Below are 20,493 nucleotides of genomic sequence, written 5' to 3'. Positions count from 1 at the left end.
GATATCCCTTGTAGGCATCTAGGAAGCACTTCAGTGGGTACTGGGACAGGGAGTCGACCTGGGTGTCTATCTCCGGGAATGGGTAGCAGTCCTTGGGGCATGCTTTGTTTAAGTCTTGGAAATCGATGCACATCCTCCATCCCCCATCTTTTTTCTGAACCATAACTGGGTTGGCAACCCAGGATGGGTATTTGACTTCCCTGACTATCCCCGCCCTGAGCAGTTTGCGGGTCTCTTCACAAGCAGCCCTTCTCTTGTTTGGCCCCATGCTCCGCTTCTTTTGCTTCACTGGTTTCGCCCATGTGAAGGTGTTGAGCCGGTGTTCCGTCAGGCTTCTGGGAATTCCCGTCATGTCACCATGTTGGAATGCAAACACGTCCAGGTTATGGAGGAGCAACTCCTTCAGGGCACTCTTGCATTTGTCACTTAGGTGGCTTCCCACCTTGACCGTTTGCTCCGGGAACTTATCACAGAGGACCCATTCTACCACCTTCTTCCCTTGGGTCTTCTCGGGTTCCTCTCCTTTGGATACTGAAGAGATCACTTCGTAGGCTGACTTAACCCATGCAAGCCCCTTTGGTGTTTGGAATACCAAAGCCCCGTGAGGAGTAGATGCTTGTGCTTGTAGATCTCCAATCCCTGGTCTTCCCAAAATCGCGTTGTACTTGGAGGGTGCCCTGACTACAGTGAAGGTTAAATTGATCGTCCGGACCCTGTCCCCTACACCGACTGTAAATGGGAGCCTGATCTTTCCCAGAGGGTGTGATACGCTGTTGTTGAATCCCACCAATGGGATGGAGTCTTCCTCCAGTCTATCCCTTATATCTCTGTCGAATCTGAGGAAGCAATGTTCATATATTACCTCGACGCCTGACCCTCCGTCCACATGTATTCTAGACACTTTGTGTCCAGCTATCACAGCTGAGATATTCAGCGGAAGTCGTTGCACTTCGCTTTCTTCTAAGTACGGCATATGGATGGGAGTTTTCATGCAGTTCGGAGAGCCTAGGATCCTGGCCTTAACACTTCGGGTAACATCAAATTCATTTCTCCTTCTTATCATATCAACATCTGCCCTCCCAGGCTCTCTTGCATCTCTTCCCTTACGATCCCCTCCCCCTTCTTTGATTTCCTTGACCAGGTGGGCCAGTCTTCCCGTCTTCACCGCCGCCTCTATTTCCCTCTTGAGGTACATGCAATCATCGGTTTTGTGCCCGAAGCCCTTGTGAAACTCACAGTATTCGCGTTTGGCTGTGCCTTGGGACCTGGCTTTATGGGGGGTGGCCTTGGGAAAGAATTCTTCACTCTTTCCGTGGCCAGTATCTCACTTGGAGTTTTGACGAGGGGGGTGAAGCTGTCAGGGTAAGGGGGAGGCCCCCTCCCTCGGGGTCTGTAGGGGGAGTAGGAGGGCCTTGCCCTGTCATGTAACATTCTATCAAAGGGAGGCTTTCGGGAATAGGGAGTACCTTTTTCAAGGGGTCTTGCTGTTGGGGTGGCCCTTCGGGGTGTAGTGTCCGTCTCCTTAGCCTTGCTGACCGTATCCTTTCCCCGGACGAAAGCCCTGACCCTGTCCATGAGATTATCGAAGGAAGGTGGGAACTCCTCTCCCAGCTTTTCACACAGCTGTGCATGCTTCAGCCCATTTATAAAGCTACTGATTTTCATGACCTCCGGAACATCCTTGATGTTCATGCTTTCTTTGACAAACCTTTCCATGTACTGGTCTATCCGCTCGTTGTCCCTTTGCCTGATGTGGAGGATTTCGTTTGGATTCTTGACCACCTTTCTTTGTTGGCCGAAATTTCTGAGGAATTTTTCGCTTAACTCTTCGTAGCTGTCTATGCTCCCCGGAGGGAGGCTATCAAACCACAGCCGGGCTCCTTCTGTTAAAGTTTGCACAAACATGTGGCACCATACCGGCATGGGCCACCTTCCCAGCTGCCCCGCTCCTCGGAAGGCATGCAGATGATCCTCTGGATCCCTCGTTCCGTCGTAGCGATCAAAGCCTGGGGGCAGCTTTGTCTTGGGAGGCATGGGTGCCTCCGATATTCTCCTTGTGAACTTTGAGACCTCGGCCAGGTCTCGTGGTAGGTATGGTTGGTCCAAACCAACGCTACCTGAGTCGTCTTTCTCCTTTTCCTTGTGTTTCTGACCGATGATCAAGTCCTCTCTCTCTTCGGAAGACATCTGCCTCAGGGCTGTCATGAATGTTTCCAGTTGGTCCCCATTGTTGCCCTTATTCTGGGGGTTCGTTCCTTCTTGATTAGAAGGTGTGTCAAAAGAGAGTCTGGCTCTGAGGCTGTCCAACTTTTCTTGTCTCTTCAGATCGTCAAGATACTTGGTTATCTTCTCCCTGTGCATGGCCACGAAGCCAGGGGTGACATGCTCCGTTTCTTCCAGGTTTTCTACCAGATTCTCGTTATCCTCTTCATGAGTGATATCCTCCACGGTGACCTTCTCCAGATCATTTTGGGCCGTTTGGGTGACACGTGAACTATGTGGAGTTGCCATGTTGTTTCTGGAAAGGTGAGTTGCTCTCTGAACGTCGGATGTTAATGTGGGAACACCGGTCAAGCCTGGGTCCCACGGATGGCGCCAATGTCGAATACCCAACCTCCGGATGACGTTGGCTGGATCTTCGCTGACGTTGAGAGCTCCTGTCCTTGCTTGCTACAAAATAATAAACCGTTAGCCTCGCCACGGGGGACCCCGGAAGGGGGATCCGTGACCAAGCTCCGGCGTGAGAATAAGTAAACTTGCCGGATGAGGAAAAGGAACGTTTTCCGATGAAGATATTCACCGGAGAGTTCCTATCTTGGTGTGAATCTAATTAATGTGTTGTGTGTAGTAAATACAAGGAATGTTGGTTGGAGTTAATGAGGGGAATGAATGAGAGTAGTAAATGAGAAGAATGGCCGGAGATTATACCTGCCTTTGCCTTATCCTCTTTCCTTCTTATATAATAGCATGCCCTTATCTCTAATAGAAATATCCCCCACAATATCTAACGGTAACTATGATGCCTTGGGAAGGTCAGACACGTGTCTGACCCCTAACGGTGCGATACCCGTCTTCATTAATGCATCGCCGGACAAGTACGATGATAGTGACCGGATGCTTCTCTTATCGGGCATTAAATGAGCCTGCTGCTCCTTAGCTGTTTTCCCGCTCAAAACAGGGAAAAGTCCTTGGTGAGCAAGGGTGGTTTGTTTAATGGACATTTTAGTAATTGGGCTCCTAAAGAGAAAGGCCCAAAACGGGCAAAGTGGGCTCCCCCACTGGCCCGTCGTCAAACCTCTTCATCTGCTAGGATGTCATCAATATCATGATACTGACCCATGATTAAAGCAAGAGCTTGTTGTTAATAACAATTTGTCACCAGAACTCACTAACTGAGTAAGTGTAAAGAACCAGATTGGGTTGTAAATCAACAGCTTAATTGTTAATTACCCAATCATACATGCCAATTAAATTTGTAGCAGGACATTTTCAGTCAAGGTTCATATGCTTAGTCCAAATCTGACAGTTCCAATAACTCATCATCATAAAATGAAAGCAGTTGCTCAATTTCAAAATCGTAATATATTACAAAAACACTAGCAAACAACATTTTTGTTTCAAAAAACCGATTTCATGAACAATTAATCACAGATTGTTTAGATAAAGAATTTACTGAAAATCGAACCGAAATCATAGCCGAAAAAACCTAACTGAAAACATGAACACCACTACTTGAGAAACAATCATCCATTTCTGATTCCGAGCAACCGAAATTGAACGCCTCCTCCTCAAATCACCATTCGAAACAACCCTAGCTTCATTACCAACATTAGAAGCAGTAAAATTACCATCGTTTCGTCTGGAAACAGATCTACCACGCCTCTGAGAAGACGAATTCGAAACCGCATAATCACTAATCTAATTCATCTACTTTTTAATTTATCCTACCCCACAAATCAACAACAAGACTGATGCTTTGCATCTGATCAACCATCACAAGAAACCCCAATTTTGGTTCTTAATCACACTCACAAAGAGTTTATAACAACAATCGGCCAAAGAATCACAAAATATAAATTATCAAAGATAACATATGCTGACCTAGGGTTTCTGTTGAATGCTTGCCGCCGCTGCTACGGGTCATGAGCCGGAGCTCCGGCGACCCCTGCTGCAGTCGGCTCCACCATCATCTTCTCAACCACTACCACCCTTCTCCATCACCATCAACAACTCAGTCAATCGCTGCCGCCGCCATCTTCGAATGCCATCACCACCTCACTAACTCGTGACTCTCTCTCAAAGGGTTTGATTTTGGATTTGGGAGAAGGGGTTGATTTTGGATTTGGGGTTTTATTGGGGTGTGAGAGAGGGGGAGGACCGTCCTTGGCGTCGAGAACCCGACGATGGCGACGATGGAGGAACGGCGACGGAGGGCTCGAAATGGAGAGGGGGCGGCGACGGAGGGTCGACGTTGTTGGACGGTGCCCAAACCGTCCAGCCTTATAGCCCAAAATTCCTCAAGGTATGTGTGTGTTAATAACTTTAAGTACTAATTACCATATTGAAAGTAAGTTTTCCAAATCTTTAAAAATAGACTTATAACATTGTGCTTGTTGAGCCAAACTTTCATGTTTTTTATGTCTATATAGTAATAACATGTTAATTGCTTGAAAGAGGGTTAGATGTTTTGGTTCAGGACTTCGGGTTTGGTAAAGTCTTTCCTTGGTGTGGTGACAAAATCTAAACGCTAAGGACATGTATTACATATTCACTACTCTTGCGGAGATATGATCAAAACAGGAGGTCCATAGTGATTGGTGGATAGTCCCCTTGTTGCTTCTGTTCAAAGTTGCGGGATTGATTCCGACTTTGCGAATAGTTTCCCTGTTAATTATATTTAATATGGTTGAGATGTGATGATGCTCATAAAATGGGGTCCTACGACTTTATGCATTAACAGATCACAACTTTTTACTAGGTCTTAAAAGAACGACTTTGGTCGGTTGTCTCCTAGAGTATTCCAACGTTCAAAAAACCTTCCAAAGACGTCTCTCACAAATGCCTTAGTTTTATGTTTAATGTGTTTTTATTTTAGGACTTTTAGTTTTAACGTATTTTTATCCTAGGACTTTTAGTTTTAATTTATTTTTTATTCTATGACTTTTAGTTTTAATGTATTTTTATTCTAGGACTTTTATTTTTAATGCATTATTTATTTAAGAATTTAAATATTAATGCATTTTTATTTTAGTTATTTTAATATCAGTGTGATTTATTTATGTTTTTAATGGCTAAATGTCATAATATGTGGGTACTGAATTTATTATCTCCTCCAATGTTTTTTTAACGGGTTATCTCCTCCTATCTAAACACTTAGAGAGGGTGAAATATATGATTTAAATAACATTTAAATAAATGAGTAATGATTAAAAAATGATTAGGATGATGTAAATTGGATTGAAACGGGGTGAAACCATGGTAGGTGTCAGTGAGATGACCAATATTTTATAATGTGATAGTAACGTTGGGTGAAAACAGATGAAACTATTAGTGAAAAATCTTGCATGTGGAAAAACAAAGTCAATAAATAAGATTTTCCAAAGATATCATTCCACTCATTTTTTTTAATATTTTCATCTTAATCATTGTGAAAAATGACAGGTTAAGATTAATTTTTATCATACTTAAACAAAATAAACTTTTTATTTGATCTACCCTGTAAAAACATCTCATTACATAGGTGCTATTTAATGTACGACAGGTGAGTTCTTTCCGTTCCTCTATGTGTAAATAACGTTTAGGAACTTAGAAAGTTCTTTAATCCCTTTTTATCATTAAATTTTATTTGGAAAAACCCCTAATGAATAATTCAAAATTTCTAGCATACCCGTTTAAGATTCTTGGAGGCGTAGGCGGTAGGAAACCACAATGCTACTCTCATTCAAGCTAAGAATCATACACCTTGTGTAATAACATCTTGTACATTATCTAAAAAAATCGGCTTACGTCATATCAACTAATAATGTTTTCTCATAATATTGGAGTAAGAAACACAACCAAAATACCAAAGATCATAAATAACAAGTAAATGAACATCACAACACCCCTCTTTGCCTTTCTTGATAGATTCTTTGTTTAAGTTTGATTCATCCTTCTCCCTTTTCAGCAGATTCACCCCCGCTAGTCTTGTCATACTCTTTGATTAGGATATCAGAGAACCATTACGGTTAGCGTTGTTTTAAATCCTAAAAAACGAATAATGTATCTATGCATGTATGTACACACGCACATGCATAAGGACATATGCATGTATTTGCTATGTAAGTATCCATACATGATACATTTATGCATACATACATACATGCGTGTTTGTATTTGGAGAAAGAAATGTACCGGGAGAATTCGCATGAACAATCTTATCCTGCTCTCTACTAGAAAGAGAATCGTTACCGGTAAAACTACCTCCAAAACCTTCCTCGTCGGACCTTGTTGAATAACCATCCTCGAGTGAATTTGTAATCACATCCCTATCTACAACATGGCATCAATTAACGTACATCAACCTCAAACGTGTTATAATATGCTAATACGAAAAAATAATAGTGAAGAGCAGTGTTGAGACATTATACACGATCTTAGACGCACAAATATGATGGGTATATAGTTTAGTCGGATTGGTATAAGGGAGAAGCATCGGTGAGAGAAATATTGAGTTCCCACAAGGATGGGTTGATGTTCCCGCATCCCTTTTTCTCACGTTGTTTCTTGCTCCCTCATAGAGTTTTCGCTCCCCAGGGGGTACGCATCGCACCACTTCCGAAGCTTTCGTCTAATGTGGACAGTTTGGTCCAATATGGCACTCGTTTCTGACAGAGTTTTGGGGTGGACTCCGTTCGCTTAAAAGGGTTGGTAGGCTTTGCACGTATTTATAACTTTTTATTAAATATAATATTTCTTTAAAAAGATAATTACAAAAATATTACTTTTTATATCTATACTATATAATAAAATAATAAAAGAAATCAATGTGTGACACGTGTGAGACATCTACTTTTTGTGTTCCCACCTTTTTTTCTACTTTTCTTATATTAATTAAATAAATAATAAATTAATATTAAATCTTCTCCTATCCTTCTATTTTTCTAATAAAATATTATCCTCAAATTTAAATTGTTAATTTAAGATATTAAAAAAATTATTTATTACGAAAACCAAACTTTGTATAAATATATTATTTATTTTTATTTTCATTATAAAAAATTATTATGCCGGTTTTATTACATAATTTATAAATCAAATTGTCTTGAGTAACGTATCTTTTTTTTCAAGAACCATCTCCACCCTATCTATCGCGTATGTTCTATATACGTTAGTTTTTTTTTTTTAAGAAACAACTTTTTTTTATTATTTGGTCCCGTGTAATACATGGGTTTTTTTAAAGATATTATTGTTTTATTATTTACTATACAAAATTACACTTATTCAATCTGTGTAATACTTTTAAAGACATAATTTTCTGTTACTTGGTATATAAAATTAGATTTATTTAACCTGTACAATACACGACGTTTTTTATAAAATATAACTTTTTATTATTTAATATACAAAATTATATTTATTCTACGCATATAATACACAAGGTTTTTAAAGATATAACTTTATTTATTATTTGATATATAAAATCACATTTATTCAACCCATATAATACACGGGATTCTTAAAGATGTAACTTTTTTATTATTTAATACATAGAATTCAATTATTCAACCCATGTAATAAGTAAGATTTTTAAAAATATATTACTTTAATATATAATATATAAAATTATATTTATTCAATTCGTTTGATACACGAGGTTCTAAATCTATTATATACGGTGATCATGTCTTGAAAACTTATATGTTTTGATTTTCTAAAATATTTCATGTACCCATTTGATATTCACCTATTATCATCGTCATCATATTATAACTATAATTATATTATAATATGATATAAGGGTTATGATATAATAGAAAGTTTATTTGGGTAGAAAGCCTATGAAGTAATCTTGATCATCTATTTATTTAATCAAAGGCTAAGATTAAATGAGTGAAATTGAAGGAAAAAAAGGAGGCGCGTGGGTTTGTCTAGGGGCATTCTAGTCAATCCAAGTCAATAATTTCTGTCTACTCTAATTCCCCCTCATTTTTTAAACGTTAATAACTCTTTCATACGACATTATTTTTTTTTATAAAAATTGCATACAAAAATGAGCCTTTTTTATCTTTAAAACGAGTATACTATTGCTATATTTTCGAAAAAAAATTTCGAATACCCGGTTGCGTAAAACGCAATGGAAAAAAAACCTAAAAAATGTCATTTTTTCTAAAACGCAATAGCCAAAAAACACATAAAAATGTCTTATTTCTAAAACGCAATGGCCATAAAACACCTAACAATGTCTTTTTTCTAAAACGCAATGGACTGAAAACACCTAAAAATGTGTTTTACCTAAAACGCAATGACTAAAAACACTTCAAAAATGTGTTTTTCTAAAACACAATAGCTAAAAAACACATAAAAATGTCTTATTTCTAAAACGCAATGGTCAGAAAACACTTAAAAATGTTTTTTTTCTAAAACGCAATAGACTGAAAACACCTAAAAAAGTGTTTTTACCTAAAACGCAATGACTAAAACCACTTCAAAAATGTGTTTTTCTAAAACGCAATAGCCAAAAAACACATAAAAATTTCTTATTTCTAAAACGCAATGGCCAAAAAATTTCTTATTTCTAAAACGCAATGGCCAGAAAACACAAAAGAAAGTGTTCTCTCTAAAACGCAATAGACTGAAAACACCTAAAAATGTGTTTTACCTAAAACACAATGACTAAAAACACTTCAAAAATGTGTTTTTTAAAACGCAATAGCTAGAAAACACAAAAAATGTCTTAGTTCTAAAACGCAATGGCCAGAAAACACTTCAAAAATGTGTTTTACCTACGAATTTTTGTCTTCGAAATGAGGCAATTTCCAGAAAATTAGAATTTCTGATGCAGTTTCATTAAAGCAATTTAATAATAAAAAAAAATTCCAAGCTCGACCCCAGCCAGGGGCTGCCGCCCCTTGGACCCTGCTCCCAGGGGCGCTGCCCCCGGACCCCCACCAAGATCGTAAAACGCAATGACTAGATTCAAAAACCTAGATCGTAAAAATGCGATTCAAAAATTTCTTACATACATTTTTTCACCGATTGACGAAATTTGAATGTTAGGAACATTTATTAGCGGTCGAATCAAACGAATCGAGTGGTTCGCTTCAAAATCACAGGGAAAAAATGAGATTTTGTATGAAATTAAACTGTGTTTCTTCAAAAAAGTTGAAGAAAACACGTTGTTTGGGTGTTTGAATCATTGATTGGTGACGAAAATCACACTATAATGTAGTGATTATTGAGATAGTAAGTGAAAAAAGGTTGAAGATGGTAGGTTTTGAAGTTACTGGGGAGAAGAAGGAAGAAGATTGAATTCGACTGACTAAAATACCCTTCCTCTTTATCTTAAATTTTGTCACATGTCATAATGCTATTGCTTCCTATGCTTCCTAGTCAAAATAAACTTCCTATTTGATCATCACCCTAAGATAAAATTATATTATAATATATATTAAACTATATCATATTACCTATAATATAGTTATTTCCTTGTTATTTTATTCATTAAAAGTTTTTCTTTTTTCACTTTAGCCACATAAAACCTATATATTTTTGTTTTATTTTTATAAATCAAATAGAAAATATAAATAATTCTTAATATATTATACGTAAAACACTTTTTTCTATGTAATAAATATGTCAAAAATTTTGTGTATTATATTTTTTACTTTTAGAATAATAATAGTTTTACCGGGTTCATTTTTTATATTTTTTTATTAATTGTAATAAATTTGGATATGGTATGGTTTTTCTAGATTTTAATTTAGGACGTAACTTTTTCATGATTTGTAAATATACTTTTTTATGATTTTTATGACGTGACGTACCGTCGCGCAGATAATATTTTACTAGAATATATTAAATAACTAACTCAATTGATACAGTAGATTTGTTTTCCTTTTGTTTTGTACACCAAAAGTTTTCTTTTGTTCACTTTGACCAAATAAGTTTTCCATTATTGATTAATTAAAAAGAAAAGGTTGAAAAAAAAAAGAAATTAAGTATGAGTTTAACACTATTTTATACAATATTTGTTAAAATAGTGTTTACGTTGGGAAACTTTATTTTTATACAATAAAAATATAAATCATTATGAATTTGATACTCTAATACGTATTCTTATTAAATATGTTAAATAATTTGTGTTATAGTTTCTACACTTTTTAAAATTTAGAATAGTTGTAACTTTATCTCATTTTTTTATCAAATTTATTTGTTAAGTGTAACAAACTTGGATAGGTCATGGTTTTACTCGAGTTTAATTTTTGACGTAACTTTTTCTTGATTTGCAAATATACCGTCACAGGTGTTTTGCATCTACAATTCTATGGGTTTACTCATGTTTAATTTACGACATGATGTACCGCCATAACGTGCGGGATATTTTACGAGTCTAACACTAATAAAAGACTCCAAATAATGGCACATGACATTTTCTCCTTCAATCTCATAATATTTATTTATAATTATATAAGTAATATTCCTTTTTAATATAAATTAGTAATTTTATACGAAAACTTAATTATCATTCTCCCAATTCATTGTTGTAATTATCATTACCCCAATTCATTCTTTGGGGAAGGTTTATTTGAGAAGAATCTTCTTGAAAGAACAAAAATAAATTAATCTAGACCCTATATTTTTTAATCAATTGTTGTGAATCAAGATATCATATTGTCAACTTTTGGTTAATGCTTTAATTAGTAAGGATAGTATAGACAATTTGATATAGAATACTAATAAATATTTTAAAAAGTTACTCAAATCTCATTAATGCCACCATAAATTTCTCATTCATCACTATTAATGTGTTGGGTTTTACACCAATTTTATTAGGAGTCACAAAATTATTTAAAGTGTTGTGTCCTACACATATTTTATTATCAGTCGCAAAATTATTTAAAAGTGTTTGAGTCCTACACATTCTGTACCTTACACCAAAACATTGTTTTATTGGTGTAGGAAACGTTGAATACGTAGGATCATGTGCATGATTGTTTTTATTGTGTAAGGTGCACAACTATTTTATAAGATTACTCATTAAATGATTAGGGTACATTAATTTGAATAACAAAAATAAATGACAGACTCATTAAATGATTTGTTCAAATTACCTTTTTATTCTTTATTCTTTTTGTTCTTAATTTGTAATTTGTTCTCATTTAAACTCTCCACTTCATTCTTTATTATATAATATATGATGATGGCCGATATTTTCTATTTTTTCATAAGTTAGTTGAACTTACACATTTATATTCACAAATATACAAATGTCTCAAAATGTTTCTATTTGTTATAACAATAAAAATAATAATTATAATAATAATAATAATAGTTTGGATCAAATACAAAATCTCCTAAAAATACTTCTATTTTTATTCATCGAATTGAACTCTAAAATTAATAAATAACTTCAATTAATACCACATGACATTTTCTCCTCCAATCTTTTAATAATATTATTAATATCTAAATCTGATATCTAACAAATTATTAATATCTCTTGAACTAATATGAAAAGAACTAATTCACAAATATTAAACTAATCAAAGATCAAAAAATAATAAATAAATTGAAACCATATCGTGGATCCTGATAATAAATGAGTATTTAACCACTAATAATAGTTTATTCAAATTTTACAAGAATAAAATTTTTACCTTTTTTTGTAATTTATGGTGTTGCATCTCATGTATAGAGTTTTTTTTTTTCATTTCTAACCCAAAACTTTTTTCTTCTTTTGCAATTTAGACCCTTTGTTTTTTTACTTTTAACCCAAAGTTTTTCATCTTTTACAATTTAACCTCAACTATTTTTTATTTTCAATTTTGGTCCACCATACTTTTCACCTTTCCCAAGTTTTTCGTTTCGTTCTATATTTTATGAGTTAACGCACCGCAACCGTGTGAGGTTCAACATTTTTTCGTATATTTATTCGTTTGACTGGCCCGTCGCAACACATCTATTTTTCTCCGTTTGACAAGTTCGTCGCTACGCGCAGGTCCTGGATTGACTTAGTTATCTTTTTATGTTTTACGTTTCGGTTTAATTTCTCTGTAACGAGCGTACGTGATTCAAAGAGTTTATGTTTGTTTTTCGCTCGACGTTATTTTTTTCCGTTTTTATTTATTTTGTTTTTTTAAGCTTTTCCGGTGTTGGTGGTCGCTAACATTGGTATAGCATTGGTACTACTTGACATAGTTTAGGACAACCACTGCAACACATGGGCTTAATACTAGTTATCAACTTTATATTTTCTTTTATTTGTATGTCAGATTTTGTCACATATCCATTTATCAGATATTTAATTTTCATTTATCTACTTTATTTTTTTACATAAGTTTTATGTATTATGAGCATTTTTAAAAATACGTGAAGATACAATAGATAATTATAATATACCCCACATCTACAAAGATATAATTAATTTGATCTCGATACCATAAAATAATATTTTTTGTGATTTAATTTCTTTGTGAAGAAAATATAGTGTTATATCACTTATAAAAAGTTTTTGGTACGCCTATATTCTACCAAAATTCATGTAAGTGGCTTAACTAACAAAAATAGTAAATAACCTTTTTGAGTAGGTTCCTGTGTGTGTTGAATCTTGTCCATGCTGGTGGGGCTTCCAGTGCTGGCGGACGTTCGACGCGATCCCATACTACCAATGGTCGGGTATACCTTTCCGGTGGCATTCTTTGAAGCTGTAAAAATGAAAGAAACTGTTGGTTTGGTCTGAACCGAAACTGATTTGATAACGTTAAACATTTCTGTTCGCGTTTATCCTGAACCTTAGAATTCTAGGGTGGTTAAACAATGGAAAATATGATAAGTTATGGTATTTATGTTATATAATTTCAGACAAATGAAGCTAGAGATGAAGAGAATATCAAGGCTGAAAATAGGGTGTTTGACAAGTGTATGTCTTTGTAAATCACCCTAACATCACATATATATTATTTTTATTCATAAGGATAACAACTAATGTGTTACTTACATATAGATGTATCCGTATAGAGCATATGTGTTCATTTCATTTTTTTCCCTTACAAAAAGTTGAAATTTGAAGTTATCAAGTAATAATTATAGTCCGATAGGAGGAAAATGAGATGCGTTTTAGAAGTTATGCTATAATTATTATATTGACATTATAGAAATTTCTTTCTATATTAATATATAAATTATAGAAATTTCTTTCTATATTAATATATAAATAGTGACCATACTGCTTCGGGCCCAGTAAGACAATTTATTAATCGTGTGATCAATGAATAAGACAATCTGGCACATGTGATCAGTTTGCTGGTAAGGAAAATTTGGTGCATTTGATAAATGAAAGAATGGATTTAAATAATATAACGAGTAAGGTCGCGTCTTAGAAATAGTTTTGCTTATCACCCCAATCAGACCAATTGGTCTGTATTCTCTTAAACCAATCGGATCCTTGTTTTTCAGAATAAGGGTATGTTTGGTAAAAGTAGCTGGTGACTGGTAGCTGAAAGCTGGAAGCTGGTAGCTGGTGGCTGGAAGTTGGTAGCTGTAGCTGGTAGCTAGTAGCTGTAGCTTTTTAGATATATTTGGTGTTTGGTAGAGTAGCTGGAGCTTTTAATAAAATGTATAAAATTACCAAAATGGACATAACTAAAAATTTAGAAAGTTGGTGCATTAAAAAGTTTCTTATTTTGAGAGGTTAAAACAGCCATTTTTCCCTAAAAGCTTGTAGCTCCTTCTAAACGCTACTAGTAGTAGCATTCAACCAAAAGCTTCAAGCTCCTAACCTAAAAGCTTAAAGCTCCTTCAGCAAACAAGACTTTTTATTAAGTAGCTAGTAGCGTTCAACCAAAAGCTTCAAGCTCCTAACCTAAAAGCTTAAAGCTCCTTCAGCAAACAAGACTTTTTATTAAGTAGGAGCTTTTTCTTAAAAACTTAAAGCTAGAAGCTCCTAAAAGCTTCATGCCAAACATACCCTAAGCGTTATGAAAGAAGAGTTACACCCCACTGCGATCGAACCTTTGCTGTAAAAAGAGACCAACAAGTTATAGAAATCATTTTCAAATAAATTCCAATACCTTTTAATGAGTCTGAAGTTAAAACCATCATGCCCAAGAGCTTTGTATGTCCCACAATTGAACACTGCACTTTTGATCTCTTCTTTACTAAAAGGCACCGTCAAAAACGCCGCATCAGCCTCCGATAGACGTCTAACATTATGGCATATGAGTTTAGGTCTATTTTTTATTTTTTTTCCTCGAATGTCCTTTTGAAAAACTCATAATCTCTTTTTTGATCAAAGCGGGTTTAGTGATCCACACATCATCGATCATAAGACCCGGGATATTGTTGAAAGCCCGCCTACTTTTGATGTACCCATGGAAGAACGCAGAATTTTCATCACCTTCCAAATTCCATCTAGCTCTATCTATTTATTTGAGATCTTTAATTTTAGAACCTTCGAGCTCACTAAGATTTTTTTGACATTCCACCTTAGCCCACTCTTCCTCTTTGGATAACTCTCTATCTTCCGACAGTTCTTCCCAGATTTCTAATTCTTCCTTAAGAATCGACTCTGTTTCCCCTTCCTTGGCTAAAACCTCTCTGTTTACCCTCCCTGATCTCCTTTAATTTCTGCATTAGCGTCTTGTCTGGCTGCCCATCCCAGATAAAATTAGCATTCGCCTTACGAACCACCTCATCGAAATCCTTTCTCCCCAACCAAGAGTTGAAAAATCTAAACGGTTTGGGTCCGAAGTTTTTATCCGTGCATGTCAAAACTAGAGGGCAGTGGTCCGATAGAAATCTCGGCAACGCCCGAAGGCATGCCACCGGCCACTCAGAAAAGAACTCATGATAGACGAAAACTCTATCAATCTTGCTAAGTTTGTTACCGTTATCTTTAAGGTACGTGAATTTTTTTCCTTTCATATCGTATTCTCTTAACCGATTTTCAGAGATGAAATTATTAAAATTAGAAGCTCGTTTTTTTATTAAAAACATAATTTCTCCTTTCATCACGATTGCAAACCGTATTAAATCACCCATAATCACCCACCACCCCAGATGACAATCCAACACCCCCCCCCAATGTCATTCTAAAGACCCTTTTCTTGGGAAACTTTTTGCGGAGCGTACATGTTAACAATATTAATAGCTTTATTGCTCTCCTTTAACATCCCCAAAGTTAATAATAAATTAGGATGTTTGATAGAATCGTATACCTTGAGAAGCGCTAGGGTCCTACATGTTAACAACCCTTCCAGATCTGCCAGTCGCCGGGACGTAGTCCATTTTGAAATTTCCCGCTCCCCAAAATTTCTCGAATTCAATACCTGAAACGTCACTAAACTAAATTTCTTGTAAAGCGATGAAGTCAATACCATTCTCACGTTTCAAATTTCTTATCCAAGCCGCCTTGTTTTTACCACCATCACCTAAACCTCTGATATTTAGAGAAAGAAAATTCATCTGTCTCCTTTTTGAATTCCTTCTTCCCTAACCGCTTCTCTAATTAAGGGCTCATGGTTCCGAAGATCAACACCCACTATACTCCCCAAGACAGATGTGACATACGTCTCCATATCATTGTTTTCCCCCTCCTCCTCGTTGGGTTGCATGTTTAAGTCATCTACCACTTCCTTAGTTTTCTCACCACCTCCTATATTTTCCGTAATGAAATCGTCATTTTCTACCTGTTCTTCATTGTTTTCACTATCATCCTGAATCCCAATAGTTTCATTCAAGTCGAACGGGTCGTTTTTCCTCAACCTCTTTCTTGGCCAAATAAGCCCACTTACCTCCTCTACCATGATTTTTGTAACACCCTAAAATATTAAATTATATATGTTTGTATACATGTATAATTATATAAATATCGAAAATAAAATAATGAGATAAAAACTAGGAATAATTAACCTAGTTAAAATCCTGTTATAAAAAGATGGAAAATAAGTGATGTTAGTCATTTTACATATCCTAAAACTTGAGGGACTAAATGGGATTTGTTTGAAAGTTGTTTTTAAACAAGATAAGACTTAAAACACACACTTTTGTGTGTGTGTTGCCCCTGGTCGATCAAACACAGAGCCAAGAAAACAGAGTTTTGTTCAAAACCCTAAATTCATCAAATTCTACTAAAAATCAAAGAAGAAATCGATTGGGATTCGATTCTAAGCTGAATTAGTGATCATTACACTTAGAAGATCACAAGGTACACTTAATTTTTTTTATCTTTGGTGATGTTTTGATTATTCTAGAATTCTCATAACTGAAATTATTGAAGAATTGATAGATGTTATGACTAAAGTAGGATGATTATATGTCTAGGAACAACTCCTAGATAAGAAATTGATGAATTTATGTCATAACCTAGTGATTTCAATGTTTATCATATGTGGGTTATGTGGGTTTTGTGAATAATATGAAGAACACTTGAATCATAGTGACGATTTAGTGTTATTTGATAGATATGATATAAGTTTAAGTGTGAAATTGGTATTCTTGACATATGAATTGAAATACTATGCTTTAACATGGTTAAAGTCATTAATCATGAACATGACAATGTTAGGATACTAATTATGCACACAAGGTGTTTGATAAAATGCTTGAATGAATTTGAAATAAGTGAGAATTATAAAATAATCACTTATTTGGCTAGTTGAAAGCATTTAAAAGTTGAATATAGAATTATGGATATTAAGCGATATGTCCGAACTGGATTTTATAGGCAATTTGGGTGGATCGTCTAGTAACCAAGGTGGAACGGACAATCGGTTGAAAGGAAAGCTCTAAAGGTACGCGGCTATGCGCTTCGTAATATTTCGCTAGTATTCTATGTTTAGTATGTGAATGATAATTGAATCATTATGAAAATTTGTTATTTTTAATACGGAGGATTCCGTACGTATTAAACGTATGGAACAAATAGTGAATAGCGATATAACAAAGATAAAAGTGGTGAATTCCACTATAATGTTTAAACGGGTCAAAATGATCCGAATTATACATGTTTGGTTGTGTGAAAGTGAAGGAATTCGCTAACTAATCCAAACGGGTCAAAACAATATATTGTTATGAAATTGAAGAGTGTCAAAACGGTGGATTCCGTATAGACAAACCGAACAAAAATTTATAAGAGTAGAAGTCAAAATAAGATAATAAAAGTGATGGATTTCACTATAATAGTCAAACGGGTCAAGTTGACCCAATTGGTGATTGTTTGGTAAAATAAAGTGGCGGATGTCGTTAAGAAAACCAAACGGGTTAAAATAACCAAAGTAATGAAACTTTGGTGAAACGAAGCGATGGATGTCGCTAAGAAAGCTACACGGGTCATTAGGATGTCTTGATGTAAATCCGAAAGGTTACATGAATAAAGACATCGAAATGATACCGGATTTTGAAGTTATAAACATTATAGTCGTTAGACGACAAAGGGTAAAGTTGAATCTACGTCATGAACTCAGGTTTGAGTATGACTAAAATATGCGCAAATTGCTAATATAGGATTTGTGTTAAGTTTGTTTAACTAGTTATAGTTAAACGGGTCGAATAATTAACATACATATAAACATAATGGGCATAAAACCTTCATGGTTATAGCCTAGTATTGGCAAATATCCAAATTGTGTTGATGTGTAAATTCTTATAGAAGTTTTGAGCTCATAAGTAGGTTTTATGGTTCAAGAATTGAAACGGGTCAAATAATTATGGAAATTACTATAAACCGAGGGTTCAAAGTAAGAAAAAATTGTTCAGTCATATGTTGGATTTTTATCCCGTATTATAGATGGTCTAATTACGGTCGTGTAGGAAGAAACGTGACCCAACTCGGACTAGAAATGAACAAGTTATGAACATTTTCGTAAAATGTATCATAGCTGGGAAAATGCAGACCTGGAACTAAACATTCTGTCGAAACACCATCCTCGCGTCGCGCGACGAGAATCACCATTTGTGGTCGCGACCCGCGACTGGGCTCGCGTCACGCGACGGCTCATATCTATCCCGTCGCGGCATGCGACGGTTTATAATTGTTACATTTTGTTGCTGATTTTTGTTTTGGGTCATAGAAACTCATAATAACATGTTTAAACACTTATAATTAACAAATTTTGAGTGTTTTGAATGTAGGTAACTAACATGAATATGCGGATGAAGATCAAGCTTTGGAGAGAACCGAACACGCACCCATAATGAAGCTTCCGCTTGATTAATCGTGTCTTTTGACTCACTAATCTTATGTTTAATAAGTATAATAATCTTTATGATGTTTAACTTATGATATTACTGTTTAAATGTTTCGAAAGTCAAGTGTGTGTAGTTATGATAATATGGTTTAAATCTTTAGTAAACGTCTTTTGAAGGTTTGAACTGTATAAAAATATCGTTAAATCGATGTTTTATAATAAATGTAATTTAATTACATGGTAAAATGTATGAATTACGAAAACGACATGTAAGGGTCTTACAATTTTATTCTTTATGGGCTTCCTAATCTTCTTTTTTCCTATACCTGGCCAAAAATCCTTTAGGTTAACCTTAAAGCAATCTTGTTTTAAAATATTAAATTCATCGCAGCCCCTTTCCTTATCCTTGTTTCTCGAAACCCCCTCCTCCACATTACAGCTTTCATAAAATCTTGGAAATACCACCTCCATTTCATTCTCCGATCTGCTATTAATGTCCTTATAACCGTTGCTATTATTGGGTTTACCCACTACATTAAAAGTTCCGGGCCTTTCGTTCAGAGTTCGGAATTTCCAAGATACCGTTACTGGTATTCGAGGTCACATCCGGCGACTTCGCCGTCGACGACGGCCAATCTCTGGCGCCTCTTACCTCTTGATCGATAGGATTCTCCACATTGGCATTTCCGATATTGAGGTTCTCCTTCAACTGATTCGCCCCTGACGGCATCCTATCTCCGGCGTTGCTTTCCGTAAATCTCAAGAATCCATTTGTCTGCTCCCCCGTTCCACTGTTTGTCGGTTTACCTTTTCCACCGATCTCCGATTTTCTATTTCTGTTATGTCTATCAAGCTCCGATGCCGACCCACTATATTTCGAATCCAGCAGATCATTGTTATTAGTTTTTACCCCCTCATACATGAACTCTACCATCCATTGCCTTCATCTGTACTAACTCCCTGGTTGTCGATCGAATCCGGTACCCAATCCCCCCTTTCTTCTTCAACCCGAATCCTAAAACGTTTTCCATCTTCAATAATGATGACTTCTTCTTCGATTATTTTAACCGTGTTTGTCAAAACACAAACGCAATCTAAAGTTAATATGTTGTCCTCCGGTTGTCTTTGCGAAGCATGGATAACTTTGGCGAAACGTCTCCCAACCGAATCGAAGGTCTCGTTCTCCGACAGATGGAGTGGAACTCCGTAAATGTTCAGCCAAGCCAATCTCTCGAAAGCGACCGATTGTCCCTTCCAAATCTCCACATTTACGAACCACCCGAAGCCTGGAGAGTTGGCTCTAAAGCTATCGGCCTCTATGTTTGACTGGAAAACCAACAAGACAAACAACCCGCCAATATACTTAATTGTTGCCTCCCCATAACTCCACTCCTTCAGAAGGATATTTAGATTTCTCAACATCCACAAATCCTTCACCTTGCCGACAATCGTCTTACCATGAAGGTCATTGTAACCTTTCACATAACCGGAAATCACTACTTCCTTCAATCTGCCCGAACTATTAAACTTGCCTGTCACGGTATCAGCGTAAGATCTTCCACAGTTGATGAAGTTGCTTTCACTAATTCCTTCCTTCTTTTTGAAAGTGTGAAGATTATCTCCTTGAACCATGTTAGATTGACTCTTCTTCTTCCCCGATTTTCCTCATTGTCCCCCCTCGTTTTACATAGCAAACTTTGCGACGTTGATGATGAGCCTATAGTTTCCCATCCATATGTTTCTCATCTCCTTCTCTAACTGCACCACGTTATTCACCACTTTGAAACTCGCAAAACCGAAACGATATCCCCGCTTATCTCTCTTCCAAGCAATATAAACTCCTTCGACCTTCCCGAAGGGTCCTAGAGCTTCCAAAATATCCTTCGAACTACACTTCTTCGGAAGCCTCGACACGTAGAATTTCGTTATCCCGTTGCAATCAGACCCAAACCTCCGGCCATCCATGTCTGCCAGGAGAGTAGAGAGAGAACTCTTACTGTCTCAAAATGGTTATAGGGACCATCATATCGGAGAACCAAACGGCATTTCTTAAAGGGAGGTGCATTCTGGACAGTCTGGTAATGCTAAATGAGCTCATGGCTTGGAT

At 35.9% G+C, this 20,493-nt stretch overlaps 1 long non-coding RNA gene across 1 annotated transcript; it reads left to right on the top strand.

Annotated features, from left to right (window-relative positions):
- The first annotated feature begins 16,263 nt into the window (after nucleotides 1-16,263).
- On the top strand, nucleotides 16,264-18,546 carry LOC118488041. Its single transcript, XR_004883372.1, has 3 exons — nucleotides 16,264-16,405; nucleotides 16,925-16,991; nucleotides 18,331-18,546. It is a non-coding gene; the product is annotated as an uncharacterized LOC118488041 (long non-coding RNA).
- Nucleotides 18,547-20,493: the final 1,947 nt, after the last annotated feature.

This window comes from Helianthus annuus, chromosome 16, assembly GCF_002127325.2.
Source record: "Helianthus annuus cultivar XRQ/B chromosome 16, HanXRQr2.0-SUNRISE, whole genome shotgun sequence".
Taxonomy (NCBI): Eukaryota; Viridiplantae; Streptophyta; class Magnoliopsida; order Asterales; family Asteraceae; genus Helianthus; species Helianthus annuus.
The sequence above is the reverse complement of the archived record's forward strand: the minus strand, read 5'-3'. Positions and strand labels throughout refer to the sequence as shown.